Below are 19,794 nucleotides of genomic sequence, written 5' to 3'. Positions count from 1 at the left end.
GCTCTAAATCCATGTCTTTCAGTTGTCTTAGCTATTTTTCTCATTCTCTAGAACCAGTCAAACCTTAAGAACATTCAATATCATTATGTATTTTTTTTATTATTTATTATTAGTTGATATTTATTCAAATCAGATAGATTTTGTTTCAGATTATCCAATTCGAATCCAATACCTTGTGACGAAAATAGATGCCCTTAAACAAATATGAATATGAATCAAATTCGGATTTTTTACTATGTGATTACATCGCTAGTCAATCTACTTTAGGGTCTTGCTAGAACAGATGTTTTGTGCCATGGATGAACTTAAACAATACATTTTCCTTTACGGATGTTGGAGAGAGAGAAAGAGAATGTGATGGAATTATAAGGTGAATATTATAGGGCTTATGCTGTTGCAATGCTAGAATGTATCAGGCTAGAAATTAAAATAAGTAGCATGGCTTCTTTTGTAATGATGATCAAGGTGAATTTGTCAAGGGTTTGCTTTAGAGTCACTATGCGCAGTGAAGTATAATGCCTCACTATTAGTCACATGGCATTACATGGATTAGTTCATGTGATGGAAGACCAGGCAAGCATCTCATTGGTACAATTTCAGCTTAAAATGAGTAGATGAAGGAACTTAAATTATAAAAGATGCATGTCATTTTGTATTTTATGTTCATCTTCATTTGATGACATTTTGTAATTTTACTAAAATTTTGAATCAGAGTTTGAGCAACTTTTCTTGCTTACGTTAAATTAAAATTAGGCCATTGAGATGTATATGGGTCCCTATCACACGGGCTAACCCACGTACTATCAAGTGATAAATAATGAAGCATACGTTATACTTCACTAGGGATACTGACATCTAGAAGGACCCGTTTGTTAAATATGGTAAAGAAATCTTTCTGATTTTTTTTCCCATTCTCACTTGTGATGGGTGATGATCTATGCAATGATTTGGAATGCAATAGGACCCATAATTCATGGAATACACTATTATATATTCCTTATTAACACTACAAATTATGATTATGGCTAGTGTGTTTAAAGTTAAATACCAGCATTTGTATATTAATCTGTTGCTTAATCCAATGTGGCATACTTTAGGACAAAATGAGGCATACTATGTCATACTCCAATACTTTATTTATTTCAATTAAGTTAAAATCCAATGTGATCAAGGGATTTGATTTGTTAAAGAAGCAACAGATTAAAGCCAAATTAAGAAGCCAGGATGGTTTGGAACGATCACTTATTTAAACAAATTGATGATCAATGAACATGCTTTGAAGGCATTCTCTAAATACCGATAAAACTACACAATGACTTGTCCCTACAACAATGCTTGTAAAGTGAAAATTATAGTTAATCACTTTTAGTTCCTTACTCAGTTATGTGTCCTTTCCTATATTTATTATAAGGCAATGTTTGGAATGCATTCTAAGTCGATTTTGAATTCTCAGATGATAAAACTAGGCATTTTTATCGTCCGAGAATATAAAATTTAACGAGAATGCATACCAAACACAGCCTAATACTCATCAGTTCACTTGTCAATAATATTTGATATCTCAACAAGGTCTTCAAAACTAGATATGTATCAATGAAATGCTTGAGCCAGTAATCCACCATAGCATTATCACTCAATAGAACTTCTTCAACCAATAGGCCATCTACTTTTAGGCAAAGGAAGTAGATTGGCTCTTCCTATAAAAGAATTGAACATTTTGGTATTTGCAACAAAACGAGGCTACTTGACTTCACTGTTCTCTTTTTGGTACAACTTAATCCAAGGATTTAGTGAACTCGCACCAAAATTGCTTTTACTTAGAAAGAAATAGATATTCTTCAAAAAAATGTGATCAATGACAATGACTTATTCCTATCTATTCCACTTAACAAGCTTACAGTAGTTTAATGCATGAACCACATTACCTAAATTTTTGTTATTATATTTCTAAAAGTCGTAGATTGTATTGATGTTACCGAAAATCTTGTTGGGTTTTGTTTCTTGTATTCTGTGGAGCCCACATAGTTAATTAAGTTTGCATAAGTTTAATTGTGTCAATTTTCGATCCATTACATGTATAAAGGTAAAATTATAATTGTGTGAGGAGTAGGATTTCTAGAATGCTTATATGTTGTCATCGTAGGTGAAATCCATAGAAGGAGATCACACAGTAAAGTGGAGAGTGGTGTAGAGCTTTTATGTGAATAAGAAAAGTCTATGTTCTTTTGGATGGATGTAAAGATTCGTGTTAACCAAAGGTAAATTTCTCGTGTTTGTGTGTGATTGCTTGCTTTTTTTCTTTCTCGTGTTTATTCATTTTTCCCAACATACCCATGAATTGATGTGATTCAAAATACTTGATTTCATATCATCAACTTTTAATTGAACTCCAAATATGATCATTGACTTACAATCAAGTGTTGTTGGAAGCATTTGCGAACTCCAAATATGATCGTTGACTTACAATCAAGTGTTGTTGGAAGCATTTGCGAATGCAAACAAATGAATGTGTCATTTTCTGTCCATAACAAGACTTATAGACACAATAATGGGTAGCTGATGATAGTGACCAAGAACTCAGTTTTTTCTAAACTATAAAAGCTTTAGCTTTTGATTTAGCTATTGGAATGGGAATAAGGAATTAAGGATATTCTTGGAGTAGCTTAACCGTCCAAGGTGGATCAGTATTATTCCTTCTGGTTACTTTTTCAAGACAAAAAAAAAAAATGAAAAATATGGAGAATGATTCAACAAAAGTGGGCTTTTATGTTTTATAATCAAAGTTCATCCTTCTTTTTCTTACTCTCTTTTAAGTAAACCACAAAGTACAATTCCCCATCAAAAGAAAAGAGATGTTATGAATTATTATTTTTTAAAGGGAAGTAGTTTTCTATCGAGTGTGTGGCCAATGTGGTTGGTGAAGCCTGATTTGGTCCAAAAAGTGCGGTTGAAACCTTCGAAGGGTCGTTTCGGCCTCGAAATGGTAAAAAATGGCAGAGCTCCACGTCCAAGGGCCTGGAGTTGTGTTGGGCTCGTCGAGATCTTCGAAATGAGTACTTTTGAGTCATATGTTATGTTTTGGTCCGGCCTTGTTTTTTTGGCAATTTTGGGCTAGGGGCACTTTTGTACTTTCTGGGGTTAGGGCTTCCCTATATAATGTTCTTATCTCTTTGAGATGGGATTGAGAGGATTTGTAACATTTCAGAAAAATAGTGATATCTGTTCTATTGCTCGGCCGTGGATGTAGGTTCCCACCTTGGGGGTGAACCACGTAAATCTCTGAGTTGTGCATTGTGTGTACTTTCTTTATTCCGTTTTTCTTCTGCAAATCGTCATTCTGGGCAATGTTTTTCTTAACAGCCAATGCCATCATTCCCATATGTCTATCTCTCTCTTCCTCAAAACAAGGGGTAGAGGTGTCTTTTCATATGGGAGGAGAGAGATAGACTCACGGGCGTAGGTTACATTCCCAGACAGAGAACTTTCTCCCTTTTTTTAATTAAGGGATTCTGTAAGCGACTTGGGTAGAACTCGTCCTTAAAAGCTTGCAGTTAAATAGAGGGTGTCCAAGTAATTATAAGTCTCCACATCGGGCCACTCACATCCGATGTGGGATTATTATTTTCATCTTTTGCGTGCAACTCCAACAATATCACCATCTTGCACAGGTAAAAATGAGTCGGGTAAAACATATGGTTCAGTTCAATTAAAATAAATCAAGAACCATGAACATGGACCATTGAAATTAGGCTGTGTTTGATATGCATTCTCGGAATACATTCTAGGTCGATTTTGCATTCTCGAACGATAAAAACACATATTTTTATCATCTGAGAATGCGAAATCGACTTGAAATGCATTTCGAGAATGCAACTAAACACTGCCTTATTAAATCTGTCAAACAACAGTGAACTCTAAGCAGGGAAAGCGCATATATGTCGGCCAATAAACAGAGAATTAAGGAATGTTTTTTCAGTTAGTTCCTAACCATCCAAGTCTGCTCAATTAAATCTATTTGTTGATTGCAATAGAATGTTTATTATCTGATTTCTATTTATAGAGAGATGAGTTGTGTTAGCCTGTGGGTTGCATTTAGGGAGGCATTTCAAGAACATCAAAAGCACTTTATGAAATCTACCAACAAAAAAAAAAAAAAACACTTAATGAAACTTCATATAAGCCTAATTAATGCGTTTTGTTGTTAGCCTAAAGAAGAACTAAGAGAAGTGAAGCTTAACTTAGGTGGGCCCTACCACATTCTTTGAGTAAGAAGTCCCAAAAGTAACCCAAAAAAAAAGGTCTCAGTTGATATATTTCCAGGTGTGTTTGTCTACAAGAATCATGTTGCCAAGTTTTGACTCTTGTGCAATTGAGCATCACACACACATACGCATGTATGCACGCATGCACGCACTGTTGAGGGTACGGTGTCTTGTATTCTGTTGCTTGTATTAGTGGGCTGATCTCAGAGGAATGTTTTTTTTAAGACTATATGGCTATTTTGGTAAACTGCCTATATAGGGTTTCACTATATGTTTGTAGCTAGGGTTTTTTCTCTATAAACAATCTGAGAGAGATGTGAGGACGAGCGGTTGTAACCTATTCTCATCTCACCATGGACATAAGCAATCTTGCAGAACCACGAAACTCCTTATATGCATTGTGTGATTGAAAAAACTTCGAAATACGAGCTAATTGATATATCTTCATGCTCTTTACCCAATTGATGACTCTTGATCATTCCCAAGAGTGAGCCAAATGGTCCTAATTGCTATTTTTAATCTCTTAACACAAAAGGTTGTTTGCTATAACAAGAATTATGTTACCATTGCTAAAGAGCTTGATTCTTGGCTCTTGAAGACTCCCAAAAGAGAGAGAGAGAGAGAGAGACCTAGTTATAATTCATTCTCCCAATACAAAGGGTGTTTGGTAACAAACACTAATTGCCAAAGCACAAGGGCATGACGCTTGACTCTTGACTCTTGACTCTTGACTGTAGAGAGAGAGAGAGAATTGAAAAACCCATTAGTTTCTAGTGCACATCCCTCTACATAGTAGTTCCACTAAAACAATATATTAATAATCTTGGGGTTTAGAGTACCAACTCCTCTATAGAGGAGCAAGATTTGAACACTTGGTTAAGTGGAACTAGTGCACAGAAAACGTTGTTCAAAAAGAATTCATATTTTTTTAAGCAAAAGGAGACAAAAAATGTACCCCACTAAGCATTAACTTTGTGTTCTCCAAGCATGAACACATGAGAAGGCAAAGAGCATTATCTTTGTTTAATGCCCTAGCTAAAAGGAGGGTTCATAAAATAATCACCACTATGATACACCACTAATTTCATATCCATAGTGCGTTTCTATAGACACTAGACATAAATAATGAGGTAAGATAACACGTGCATTATTAACTCATCAAACATTTGAACCTTTTTTTGTTTCTTCTTAAAATGGTTGCAAGATTAATGGGTTTTGGACTTCCAATCTTTGATTAGCTAGCATTTGGTCTAAGATCTTTTAGAGACCATTCATTAAATGGAGGAATCTTAATTATACATGTTCTTGCTACTGCAGGGTCTGGAAAGGGTAAATATACGTAGTCTTACCCCCACTTTGGGAGAGGTTGTTTTCAAGTTTTGAACCCACAACCTGATGGTTTTAGTAGCGTAATTTGGCACTTCCTTTTAACTACCCTTTGTCTTATTTTCAAAAGTTCCTTAAGTTAGGAGTATAAAAGAGTTTTCAATAATAATTTAAAAATGACATATCATTATGTTATTGTCATGCACAGATTTCGAGTACACATGTGAAATAACAATATTTACCCACATTGATTGTAGATCATTAGTGTGATATCATAATTTTCTTTTTCTTCTTTTAATTAGATCTATTTGGGGGTACTAAAACAAAATGACTTTCTCCAAAAGTTTAAACAAAAGTATCTAAATAATGTTAGGAATTTGTCCTTGTTAGTGCTAATCTTTTTTTCCCTGTCATGTGAGAGATTTTAATTTTATTTATAAATAGTGGGAATTGAATGATCATCTATTAAGAGATCCTTGGGTCTAGGTGAGAATGAGAGATGTTCAGTGGGGGAGTTATTGTGAGTATGAATTCCATTAGCTTAATCATATTTAACACAAAAGGCAGGAAGCACTCAAAAGAGCATTATAAAGTGCAACTTTATGATTAACTAGGGCAAATTTCTATGAGTCTCCTACACTTAACACCCTTGAGTACAACAGTACACATGCTCTTCATTTGGTTTTGAAAATGGGAGTGGACTAGGTTCAACCATGATCTTCTGAGATGGCTTGTTAGATCTATATCTTAAAGATACTTGAGTACTATATCTTTACTCAAAGTATACTTTGGAGTACATTTTTTATTCCTCAATAAATTAAAGCTTTCACCTCTCCTTCGACCCCTAATAGATTACCCTTCAATGATTCACTATAGGCCAAATGTTCTCTGTGTCGGAGGCGCATACTGCGCCCAGACACATGGGGGTGGGTGAAATGACCACCTTGCCCCCCTAAATGGCATGCCCATGTGTTTGGGTGCAGGCTGCACAGTAGCACAGAGAACATCAACCTTTTTTTTTTTTGTCATTTCACTTTTAAATTTGCATCCTACGTACGTATGTACTGAGTTAATCTAACTATGTATTACGTATTATAAATGCTATGTTATCTTTTTAATGTCTATTTTTCATTTTAACATCCACTTGGTCATCCTCAATCCAAAAAGGTATGATATTTGATATAGATTGACTAATTTTATTACCGATTCTTTTATCTACATATTTCAACAAAATATAGTATTAAGCCACTAATTTGGTGAGAAATTTTAAATCGAGAATTTGTACCATATGATTGAGAATGACCGTATAGATGTTAAAATGAAATATATACATTTGTTTTTGGTGAAACATGAAATATACTTATTAAAAGAATAATATAACATCAATAATTATATATTATGTAGTTAGGTTATCTCAATAAGTACTTAAGAGGTACATTTAAAGGCAAATAAAAAAATAGTGAAAACATGTCACTGAGAGGTTTCCGAGAATTTTAAAAAGACATGGAAAATAAGAGATGAAAGTTCGCTATATTGGAGGATTAGAAAAGAAGTGTTCTACAAGAGACTTTGGATAAATATAAGTTGGGAAAAAGTTCTCTGTCCGGGAGTGTGGCCTACATCAGCACTCCCATGAGTCTATCTCTCTCCTTCCCATGTGAAAAGACACTTCTACCCCCTTATTTTAAGGAGGAGAGAGATAGACACAAGGGAGTGCTGGCGTAGGCCACACTCCCGTGCCAAAAACTACTTCCCATATAAGTTAAGTTTAGGGACTAACATAAATTCCCCAGCAAACAAAAGACAATTTGCAGGGCGAAAAAAGTGAACGACACTTTTTTCCTAGGGTATGTGTTCCAACTTCAAGTCTCGAACCCTCAAAATGATCAATTTGAAGGGTGAAAAAAGAATAAAGTCCAAAGACACCAAAAAGAAACATAAAAAATCAAAGGAGAAGTAGGGGCCCCTAAAATGACTTCTAGATGATAAGTCCAAATGGGCATCATTATCTTCGCTCCAAATCCTGTTACAGCTACGTGATCGTTTGGTTTCAGGGCTGCAACAGGGTCGAATTGGGTCGGATTTAAAACCCCAATCCAACCCTGAGTCCCCTTAGTTGGGCCCAGGTCCAGCCTGACCCTGATTAAGGGCCTGGAAAATCCAACCCGACCCTGATTAAGGGCTTGAAAAATCCAACCCTGTCCCACCCTCAGGCTCAGGCTCAGGCCTTGCTGACCCTGATTGGCCCTGTTCATGGAGTTGGGGAAGGGAGAGATGCATGGACTGGATTGAGTTGGGTTGGATCGGAAAGAAAATTATCAATTTTACATAAAAATAACACTATAATAAAATATATCATCACTTATTATCTTCATATATAATATATTATATAAAAAAATATGTGTGATATTTAAAGTTTATAATATATATTTTATAGTATAACTTAAAACAGGGTCGGACTGGGCCGGGCCGGGCTTAGCCCAATGCCTCAACCCTAGCCTGACCCGACCTTGACTTAGAACCAAAAATTTCCATCTCTGTCTTGCCCTCAAGGCTAGGTACCTCAGCCTAGGCCCTGTTCGAGCTCAAGACGGGTTCGGGCTAACAGAACTAAACTTACACCCCTATTTGGTATCGAACAAGAATTTTTTTACTAGGTTTGGTATGTATCTCACATGGTAATTATATATTAATTGTCAGGAATAAAAATGATCTTATTGGTAGAAAACATATTTTTTCTAAATTCCTTGAAAAACATAGTATCATCTCGACTTCATTATTATTGAAGTACAACATTTAGACCATAGTCATCTTAAATTTTTTGGTGTTTGTACTCTTGCTAACTTGTCAAGGTTGAGTTCACTATATATTTAGATTCCTAGCTGCAGGTTTTTTGGGAACTAACAATCTCTTGGAACAGAAGTTTATGGGATCAGTCGGGGCTTGGAATATGCTTCATAGAAGTGTTACAATATCAAAGAAGTTTGGTGTACCAACAGAACCGTTGTAGACATAGTACATTCTCCTATTGAGACTACGAATCTTCTACCTCTTTTCCCTCATCTTTTGAAGGCTTTCTCAACAAAATCTGTTTCTTTTGTTTTCACTACAGACAATGTGATACTTAGTTTCCTTTCTGCTATCACAAATTATGTATCTATCAACTATGAGCAATTCTCTCTCTAGACAATATTATACAGAACTTACTTTCTTTGATCTAATAGATGTCTCTTTTCCCATAAAAAAAAAATTGTGTTACATGGCAATTGGGATAAGGCTGACATGTTATGGACTAGTAAACCCCAAAGTTCATTGCTCACATGTCAAATTCCTACCAAATGATATTTAAGAATTTTTATCAATTGTTGTTGAAGTGAATCTTTAGTTAAAAGCTATTTGAAACATAATTTCTTTTTGGATGTCCTCAAACTTGTAACACAAGGCAAACTATAGCTTGTCTTACTAGAATTCCCTTTATGAGAAATCAAGTAGTATATGGAATCAGTTACAATCTATTCAAATCTAAATCCGCTGGAGTCTTAGAAATTGAAATTAAGAAGAAGAAGCAAAGATTTTCTTAAAATCTATTTTTTTAAAATAAATTTAAAGGTGTTCTTATAAAAGGTAAATTTTTATTGATTTTTTATTATTTTGTTAATTAAAAAAATAATAACAAGAAATGAATATCAAACATGAATAACGGGCGATTCAAAAGAAAATTACAAGAATTAACTGGAATCAGGATTTGAGCTGTTGTAATATCTCCAAGCTGTAAAATACTTGCAAAGTTATCAGGAAAAAAAAAACCTATGATGAATTGGAGCGAATAATGACATTATATGTTCCAAGTAGGCAAAACATGCAAAGGATCATAAATAAGAAACTTTGTTGGGCCCTATAGGCGAAGGCATGGAATTAATCATTGGTATCGGATTGGGTATCAGCTATCTTGGAAACCAATAAATATGATACCAATATGGATCAACTTGTATTGGACAATTTTGACCCTGGTTTTTCTAAAAATCAGATTTTTTTTTATAGTTTTACCCTCAGTCTGTATCGTTCCATTGATACATAATCGATCAAGTATCGGGATCAGTGACTAGCAATACCAATACGGATTGCCCGATATGGGCAATACCGAAATGGATTGCCCAATAGAGGCGACCCCGATACAAATCACCTGATCCAGGCGATCCAATACCAATATCTCAAACATGGGAGAAGTTGAAAACCCCACAATCAACATATTTGGATGGGATTATAGAAATTCCTCAACTAATGTTCTAGTTAGGGTTAAAACAACAAATTTTGATGGGATTATAGAAATTCCTCAACTAATGTTCTAGTTAGGGTTAAAACAACATATTTTGATGGGATTATTCTGAGGATATTGTCACTGTTACTTCTATTTCTCCTTTACTAGTCTTGAAATATCCTGTTTTGATAGAGACCTAACTTCTTCCGGTCGAGCATTCTACATTTTGTTAGATGACAAATTCGTTTTGATCACTGCAAGTTACATCTACCCTCATCATGACATGGAATCCAATTTATATAGCATTGTGGCAAGCCTTGTTCATGTCAAGTATTTTGATGCTCGAACATGTTGTTGCCCGGTCTTCTTCCATCTCCAACTCGTTCAACATGCCCTTGGCCAGTAATGAACTATTTTTTGGATATTCTGGATCAGTCTAAAGATATTAGTTTTGTTCATACTAAGAACGATTTTTTGTTAGCCCTCTCGCTTTTCTGGGCTTGCAAAGCCCGAATACACAAACCCTTTTGTCTACAAATAAAATGGTAAAAAGATCTCTACCTGATGGTGTTTCCTATGACCTCTCACAATGCATTGTGAGATGATGCATCTACCCTTTGAGTAGATACCTAGGCGTGCTCACCAATTGACCTAGACGCTTGTGTAGAGACAATAAAATTTAGTCCTCATAAAAATTTAAAAAAAAAAAAAAAAAAAACAACAAGAAGGTCTTTTTCAAATTTAGTTTTAGAAACATAGGTTTCCACATTAAGTAGCCTTAACCAGTAATGTTCATTGTTCTTAGGGATTTTTACATGTTGCTGCCCGGTCTTCTTCCATCTCCAACTCGTTCAACATGCCCTTGGTCAGTAATGAACTATTTTTTGGATATTCTGGATCAGTCTAAAGATATTAGTTTTGTTCATACTAAGAATGATTTTTTGTTAACCCTCTCACTTTTCTGGGCTCGCAAAGCCCGAATACACAAACCCTTTTGTCTACAAATAAAATGGTAAAAAGATCTCTACTTGATGGTGTTTCCTATGACCTCTCACAGTGCATGATGCATCTACCCCTTGAGTAGATGCCTAGGCGTGCTCACCCATTGACCTAAACGCTTGTGTAGAGACAAAATAAAATTAGGTCCATAAGTCAATTGAGAGTCATGTAGCCAAACAAGCTTCATCTGAGACTCAGGTTCAGCTCACTCATGTAGAAACACTCGCATACACTCGAGCAGGACAGCTTATTCTAAAATTTTCACCTGTTGAAACACTAGATTTTCAGGGCTTGAATCCCAGCATCTCTCACTATTATGACATGCAATTGTAACAGGGAGGTGGTTGGGAACTTCACAATATGATAAAAACTTGTCAAGATACATGATGTGAATATGTAAATTCAAAAATTAATCAAATTGCCATGAAAGACATCCTAAAAGATCAGCCAATTTCTTCCCTACAACCAAGAAAGGTATAAGACATTGGTACAAGAAACCAGACCTTTGGTTGCGTTCACGGCGAAGACTTTACTAGAGATTGGACCAGAGATTCTTCAGACAGTCCCGAGAGAAACGAAGGTGGGTTTCTCTTGGTGACCAGAGAGAAAAACGAAGGAAGGTTCCGTGGAAGGGAAGAGCTTGGACTAGAGATTCTTCAGAGTGTCGCGCCCACGACAAAGACTTTTGGATCTTCATAGTGCTCCATCACCGGCAGAGCTCCATCACCGGCGGAGATTCTTGAGAGTGGTCGGAGATCAGAGCGCTCACGCCGAAGACTTTAGCTCTTCACAGTGGTCTATCACCGGCGGAGCTTCAAAGTGGGGTCGGAGACCAAAGAGAAACGAAGAAGGCTTCGTGAAAGGAGAGAGAAAAAAAGAGAGGGAAATGGAAAAATCAAAAAAATGAAAAAACGATAAAAACAAGGGTAAATTACATATGCCTCCCCTGTACTTTGTCCTAATTACACATTCCTCCCCTTGATTTTCCCACCTTACATACGATTCCCCTATAGTTTTCAAAAAATTACTAATTCCTCCCCTGTCGTTAGCATCCGTCTGTTAAGTGCTGACATGGCATAATTAGATTTTTTATAATGCCCAAACTAACCCTTGGTCATTGTGAGATGACCCATTTACCCTTTTGATAAAAACCAAAATAAGAAGGAAAAATTTGCCCTTTCTCCTCTCCCAACTTCATCTTCAACCTCTGAACCTTGTAATCGCGACAACGATACCCCTACCAGTGCCGAGTATTTATGCTCACAGTGACCATTGCTGTCATTCGATTGTTTCTGGTTCTAAAACAGATTCCTTCCCAAACCGGTTTCTTTTTCTTTCTTTTACAATTATTAGAAGCCCTTCTCCATTCTTGTATTATAGGATTCAGTTTCTAGTTTTAAGTTTCAGGGCAGCCAGCCCCCATTCTTGTATTTGTGGCTTGTTAACGCAGGAGAGAGAGAGAGAGAGAGAGAGAGAGAATGGAGTTACTTCTTCTTCTGCTATCGAAACCCATTCCCACCTTCAGGCCTCAATTTCACCAACTTCTCTTCATTCCATACGGTTCTCTGCTACAAGGTATGCTCTCTTTGTGTGTGATTTCTGTACACCTTGAAAAAGCCTGGATTTATAAATTACCAGCAGTAAAGGAAACAAAAATTCCATTGAAAAGAGTGATAAAAAAAACTACCAATTATGTTGGTGGAAGTGAATCTTTGGTGCTATTTTGGATGAGAAGGGAATCAAACAGCGAAAATGCATGTTAGAATTCAAGAAGGAAAGACATAAAAGCACTCCGAAATAAGAAGCGAAAGAAAATAATCGGATCTTTCAACTTATCTCATCTATTGACGATAAAAATTCAAAAGCTGATAAACAAATAAAACAAAAAGAAAATTTAAATACAGAATCTCTGCAATCGCATTGAATTCCGTCTTCTCCTTCAATCTCTCTCTTTCTCTCTAGTCTCTCCTTCCCGAAATTGATTGCCCTCGGTCGGGAGAAACCAAAGGGCTCCTTCCGCCTCTCTGTTTCTTCTTCTTTCTTATTTTTCTCGCAATTATGGAGAAGATGATTTAGATGAAAGACATAAATATAAAACGTGGGTAGAACCGAGAGGTTCACGGTGTTTTTCTTATGTGCGCAGGACGGAGGTTGCGGCTACGTTCGGTTTCTAATGTTTTAGTCCTACTGCAAGAACCTTCGGTGATCTTTTACCAATCGGTATCCCTTCTTTCTCCTCTAATCTCTTCTTATTTGTTTGTGGTGGACGCGGCGGCGGCTGCGGTGGTGGCGGTGATGGAGGCATGGCGCGCAGTGGTGGTGCGGTGGTGGTGGTGGTGCTTGGCAATGGAGTAGGAAAGATATGAGTGTTTTAGCTTGAAGATGATGAGAAAGGTAGAATTGAAAATGCAGTTTTAATTTGTTATTCTGTGATTCCTACGTGATAGAACAAGAGATGCTCCAGCGTGTTCAAGCGAAACATGAAGGTTGAAATCAACACCTTCTGCGTGCTTTTCACGCGTAATGGAAGCTATGATGATGAACCCATCTGCTGTTCGGTCTTTGCGGTGCGTGAATTTAAAGTTTTAGGGAATAAGAGTCCGAGGAGGAGGAGGCGGCAGCGACAGTGGTGGCGGTGGAGAAGGAGGCAGCGGCTGTGGTGGTGGTGGTGGTGGCGGCGGTGGAGGAGGAAAGAAATGAGTGTTTTAAGGTTGAAGCTGATGAAAAAGGTGTCATTGTAATTCAACTTGTGTTGTTTTAGAACAAGGGTAATATTGTCTTTTCAAATCATTAACTTACAGCAAACTAACACCGTCAGCCATAAGGGATCAAAATGTAAGGTGGAAAAACCAAGGGGAGAAACGTGTAATTAGGGCAAAGTACAGGGGAGGCATATGTAATTTAAACAAAAGTGAAAAAAGAAAAATCAAAATTTTACCTACTTGTTTTATGACCGTTGGATTATGTCAATACACATGTCAAACATCTAAGCTGGTATAGCAACAACATGGAGCGTGTCATTACAGCAGCAAATAAAAATCCTGTTATTAGACATTGCCTTTTCTTGTCTATGGACATAATAATGCTTCCAAAATCCAAACTCCCCCAGCCACAGAGCGAATTGGGTTTAAAGCTTGGGGATAAGGGTTTCCTCATTCATCATTGCTTCTTTGATAATATCTCCTAAGTCAAAATCATAATCTTAGGGCGAGTATTGGAGCAGTCATTGTTATAAACATAACATTTCCAGTGGGCGACAGTGATTGGATGAGGATTGGGTGAGCTAGTTATTCGTATCAAATGAAGTAAAAAAGCATCTAGGGATACTTTTGTCAACACAAAGGTTGGATAAACAATATTACTAAAATGCCCTTTGATTCCTTTTTTTGATAATCATATTATAAAGGGAAGATAAACTCTGATCGAGAGCGTGGCCCCTATGCCAACGCTTTGATTAATGATAAAGGCACACTGTGCAGCCATCGACCAGGAGGGGAGTGATTGTCATTTTGCATACCCCTGTGTCTGGATACATGAGACCACTCCCTGGATAGAGAACACATTCTCTATTAATTACGTGAGCTAGCTAGGTCACCCTCCTTAGAGCCATTGTTTTCCTTCGAAAGCCTATTATCTAGAGGGGATCTATCTTTTTTCTTTTTTGGGTAAAAGAGGAGATCTATATCTTATATTTCTTTTGGAAAGTTGCGATAAAATGTAGAGTGGATTCGTGGAAAACAAAGATCATTATGAAAGAAATACTTCTCTTTAAGACTTCTGGTCCAAAGTAACTCAGGTTGTCTTAATACTTAAGATGAGCCAAGCTAATTTCAAGGGAAGAGCCTTATAATGTATTGCAATTAAACTAAACTCAAGTCCTCCAGAATGATTTTGATTTACAAAGTGCATGCCAATTGGGATCCTCTCCAATGAGTGCTCAATGAGGCATCCAATGGCTGGGCTGCCTGGCACACATCCCACGACACATGCCTAAACAGCCCAGCGTTGGATCCTCATTGGGCGAAACCCTCATTGGAGAGGGACCGGATCCTCCAATAATAGTTTTTCATTACTTGAAAGGATTAAGGTAGTGTTTGTGTAACAGGTACAATGCTCGTGGTTGGTGGTGAAGGGGTTAGTTAGTTTTCAAACGTCGTCTGTTGGAAATAGAGATGAATACCAAATTTCGCAAGAATCTCCTTAATGGGTATATTTGGTTTTTTTTTTTTTTTTTTTTTTTTTTTTTAATACGTGGACGAGATGTGACAAATCTTATCATTGGATATCTAGGGATTGGTCTGAATCGTCCATGTGTTAAATTTCAAGCCTTAAATTAAGTTATTTATATAAGAGTTATTTGGCATCAAAGATACCCACATTATTTTCTATAAAAAAAAAGATACCCACATTATTCTACTAGATTAAAATCCTCTGCAAATTTTTTATCTTGTGGTGCCTTGCAGCTCGGGCCTGAGAGTTTGACACGTGAAAGATGCTTTATGCAATAGTGCGAGCTCGTTTGACCAAGTTTTTTTTTTTTTTCCCCTTTTTTCTTTAGCTCAGCACTGTTGGATGTCGGATCTTCCACATGTCGAGTTCTTAGGCCCGAATTGCAAAGCATACCGCAAGATAAAGGCATTGCAGAGGATTTTTTTTCTTCCTATTTTACAGAAATCAAGAAAACCTAGATGCTTAAACTAGACAGCTTGCAAATGATTTATTTTTACAGTACCATGTAGATCCACCTACACAAACAAAGGATTATGATCAGACCAAACATAAAGTAAAGGGAAAGAGAATGCTACCTAGTCGTGTGCGGTCTCTACGCCCATACATAGGGCTGCACGAAATGATCGTCACGTCCCAAGGATTTTCACCTTTCCATGGGGTACGACAATCATTTCGTATGACCCTATGTCGGGGCACAGAGGTTGCACACCGTACGTGACCAAGTACAATTCTTCATGGTTTTGGGGGGCAACACTAACTCTTAACCAGTTAACCGCCAACTGGCCATCACATGGAAACTGAAGATCAAAGAAAAGAAAGAGTGAGTTCCATTTGATGAAGATGGAATCCTTCTTCAGCTCATATAACTATAGGTATGGTTCAAAGTCAGCTGGCTTTGTTAGAATTAATTTGATCCTAATAGGGACAAAACCCTAAAAGCCAGGATCTTCATAGGGTGTTCAAGAACAAAATCAAATAACTAATAGAGAACAGGGATAGAACCACTAAGCTTGTTTCACATCCATAGTGATGATGATCACAGTGGAAAACAAAGACCAAAGATCTAGGTGCTTCCCCTCTATTCCCCTAGTAACTAGCTGGATGAGAATACCGAATGCATAGAAATGATTAACACTGAATATCTCTCGTTCTTTCCAGAATGCACTCCTCAATAGAGATTGAGAATAATTAGTTGTGATGGGTAGAGGGGGACCTTGCTCTCCTTATATAGTAATTCTTATAGGGCCTGATTCATCATAGTTCTACTAAGAATCTATCTGCCCAAACTAAAGCCAGTCCATATAGGATTCCTAATATAACCCAATGACCCCCTTAATTAGACCAATACCATAATCAACCTGAATTTTAGATTATTTAATATTAATCCATAATAGAAATATCAATTCTATTCTACATAGAATTCTAACAGGCTTGGCTTAATTTTGATTTATCTTATTGATCGAGCCTAAAAGCCCATGAGAAAAACTCAGAGTCAGGCCCAAATAAGCTTCAAGTCAAGGCATTATTAATTGTTTTCTTCTCAACATGGCCTGAAAATATGCATGTGGCAGGTTTGGGTTGGAGTCTTGGGGATATGACCAACATGTGCCAAATTGTCTAATCTTCACTTGTCAAATTAAAAATAAGGGAAATTTACATATACTCCCCTGAGATTTGACGAAAGGATATTTTTATCTCCCAGGTTTGGAAAATTCTGCGTACCCCCTTGAGGTTTGCAAACGGTAATAGATAGGTCCATTCCATCAATTCATGACTAACAATGTTAAAAACATGGGGTCAAATGATAAAATTACCCTTGCACCAAAAAAAAAAAAAACCTGCAATTGCTCATCTTCCCCAAAAAAATCTGCAACTCACATATCTCGATCCTCAAGCAAACCTACCCTGAAACCAATCAAATTGGATGGTAACTGTAATGGATTAGTTGAATCAACTGTTACACTATCAACCTCTTCCTTTTTTGGTTTTAATTTGTTCTTGTTTTCTGGGTTTTTGTTTCATTTTTATCTATTAATCACAAATTCTGGATTCTTGATTTTTTATTCTGATTCTCTTCCAGTAGTCAATAATGGAAGAAAACGATACCCAAGCTTGTTTCGTTGGTGTCTTTGATGACGAGTCTGGTATCTCTCGGTTCATCGTCGTCGGCGGAGTCAGATTCATTGGTGGTCTTGTCGACATCGAGGACCGCTTGGCCGTCGAGATCTACAACCCTAGGATTGACACCTGGGAGCTTTGCCCTCCATTGCCGGTGGATTTCAGATATGGAACCGCTTCTCAGTGACTCACATTTGCTCTATTCAAAGGAAAATTCTTCGTCTTTGGCATCTACTTCGATCTGAAGTTTAAGAAAATTCCTCTCTTTCTCTTCCTTCTAAACCTAAACCATGGGTTTAACCAAACATTTAGGTTACGATTGATCTTCAAAACAGGGGTTGATTTGGATGGTGGAACCCTTGGATTATGATAACCTATATGGATACTGCCTCCAATTAGGATCTCAGGTCAAAACCAAAGAGCAGCAAGGAGTTCAATCACTTCCTTCTCTGCCTGGTATTATCAACAGTAACACAAACAGTAGCTGGGTAGAAGAAGAAGAAGAGAAGTAGAAATCAGAGGAGGGAAGAAATGCACGCAAGGCTCATGGCAACCATTGGTTAACCTGACAAAATTTCATTCCAAAAACTCTCAAATCTAATTTGTCCAACGCTTATCTGCATCATTTGGTTTCCTAACTAGAGTAGGACTCTCCAATATCTCAAATTATTAGTCTCAGATATCTAATTTTGCTGAGATATTCTACTTACATGATCGAATTGTTTGGGTTGAGTTTTTAAACATCTCTCTTAGAAACCCTAATGTAGGGCAGAAGCAGAAGTGGAATGGGGAGCAAGACGAGTTGCAGGTGAGCAAAAGGTTCAGAGTTGGGGGTTGGAGTGGATTCCACTTGATGACTAAGATGACAAAAGATTAAATTCTCTCTTTTTTTCATGTCTTCGCTTCATTCTTGATGAGATTCCTCTTAGGAAGATAAGTTGCAGGTGGAGTGGATTTGAAAATTTTCCCTAATTTCAGTAAAGGTTGAAAGGGTTTTGAAACCTGCAACTCATCTTCCCCAATCGATTGGGGGAGATGCATTGTAGGGTTTTTTTTTTCTTTTTTCTTGTAAGGGCAATTCTGTCAGTTCAAGTCTATTTTTTAACAGTGTTAATCATGAACTGACAGAATGGATCTATCTGTTACCGTTTGCAAATCTCAGGGGTACGTAGAATTTTCCAAACCTGAGGGATAAAAATATCCTTTCGTCAAACCTCAGGGGGTATGTGTAAATTTCCCTAAAAATAATTGATAAGTTTCCGTTTCCGAATGTAAAACAATATTTAAAAAAAGGAGAAAAAGTCGCAGCGCGACGTATAAAGTATCTTAAACGCACCACTAACTCAACGGATGAATCTCAGCCGTTGAGATTTATCCAGTTGATCGGAACCGTTCAATTTTCAACCGACTACCGGTTGTCTCACGTCTTCTTCCTCAGCGCTCTCTTCCTCTCTCTCTTCCGCTGTTTCTTCCCCTGCAAACCTATTGTAATCATTTAAAAAAAAAAAAAACCATCCTTGCAACCCTAAACCCTTCTCACGTCTTCTTCCTCAGCTCTCTCTTCCCCTCTCTCTTCCCCTGCAAAGCTATTTTCTGCAAACTCAGGAAAAAAAAAACCAAATTGCACTCTCTAATGGCCCTGGGATTTTTTTTGGTTATTTTTTCATTTGAATTTGTAGTCTGTGAATTTTGAGTGGTTTTGTTTATGTAATTGTAGAGAATTGGGGTGTTTGAGGATTTTGGGTCAGAACAGAGTTTGTGGGCTGGGTGAGTTACTAGGGATTTTGTGGTTCTGAATTGGTTGTATTGCGGAGAAGCTCGGTCTCGACTCTCGATTGAGTAGTGACCGATCTTCTTTGGTTCTGTGTGGATCTAATTGTGTAGGATTATTACAAGGTGTTTGATGGGAGGAAAATTAGAGGTGTTGTTTCCCGATTAGCGATGGGGAAGCCTACAGGGAAGAAGACGACACAGGCAGAAGGGAAACCTGAGGGTGCAAATGCGAAGAGCAAGCCGGGAGACCAGGGCACAAAAGCCTACGACGAGGACACGGCCGTCTTCATCACTATGTCTCAGGAGCTGAAGGAGGAAGGGAACAAGCTCTTTCAGAAGAGGGATTGTGAAGGAGCAATCTTAAAACTATGAAAAAGCCCTCAAGTTGCTGCCCAGAAATCACATAGATGTAGCCCACCTCCACAGTAACATGGCTGCTTGTTACATGCAGATGGGTCTGGCCGATTAGCCCAGGGCCATCAGAGAGTGCAATTTGGCTCTTGAAGTGGCTCCCAAATACAGTAAAGCTCTCCTGAAAATAGAGAAAAAGCACCCCTGCAACCCCAAACCCATCTCATACTTTTTTTTTTGTGGGGTAAACAGCCACCGGAGAAAGAATAGCAAAATTGAAGAAGAAGAAGAGTATTGTCTCCTCCCACCTCCGCCCTCCCTGTGTATTGTGGGTGGGAAGATGATTTTTTTTATTTTTTTTTTATGAAAGGGCAGATGGAGTTTTTTGCATTTCGGTTCCAAGATCCTAGAGAATCAAGGGTCTTCAATTCGATTAATTTTTACAGGGTCTTTTGATCTTTGAAGTCTTAACAGGAA

At 37.4% G+C, this 19,794-nt stretch overlaps 1 long non-coding RNA gene across 1 annotated transcript; it reads left to right on the top strand.

Annotated features, from left to right (window-relative positions):
- The first annotated feature begins 546 nt into the window (after window positions 1-546).
- Window positions 547-19,325, top strand: LOC122640786. Its single transcript, XR_006329749.1, has 3 exons — window positions 547-558; window positions 2,026-2,033; window positions 19,104-19,325. It is a non-coding gene; the product is annotated as an uncharacterized LOC122640786 (long non-coding RNA).
- Window positions 19,326-19,794: the final 469 nt, after the last annotated feature.

The sequence above is a fragment of the Telopea speciosissima genome, chromosome 9 (assembly GCF_018873765.1).
Source record: "Telopea speciosissima isolate NSW1024214 ecotype Mountain lineage chromosome 9, Tspe_v1, whole genome shotgun sequence".
Classification (NCBI taxonomy): Eukaryota; Viridiplantae; Streptophyta; class Magnoliopsida; order Proteales; family Proteaceae; genus Telopea; species Telopea speciosissima.
Note: the sequence above shows the minus strand (reverse complement) of the source record. Positions and strands in the feature narration are given on the sequence as shown.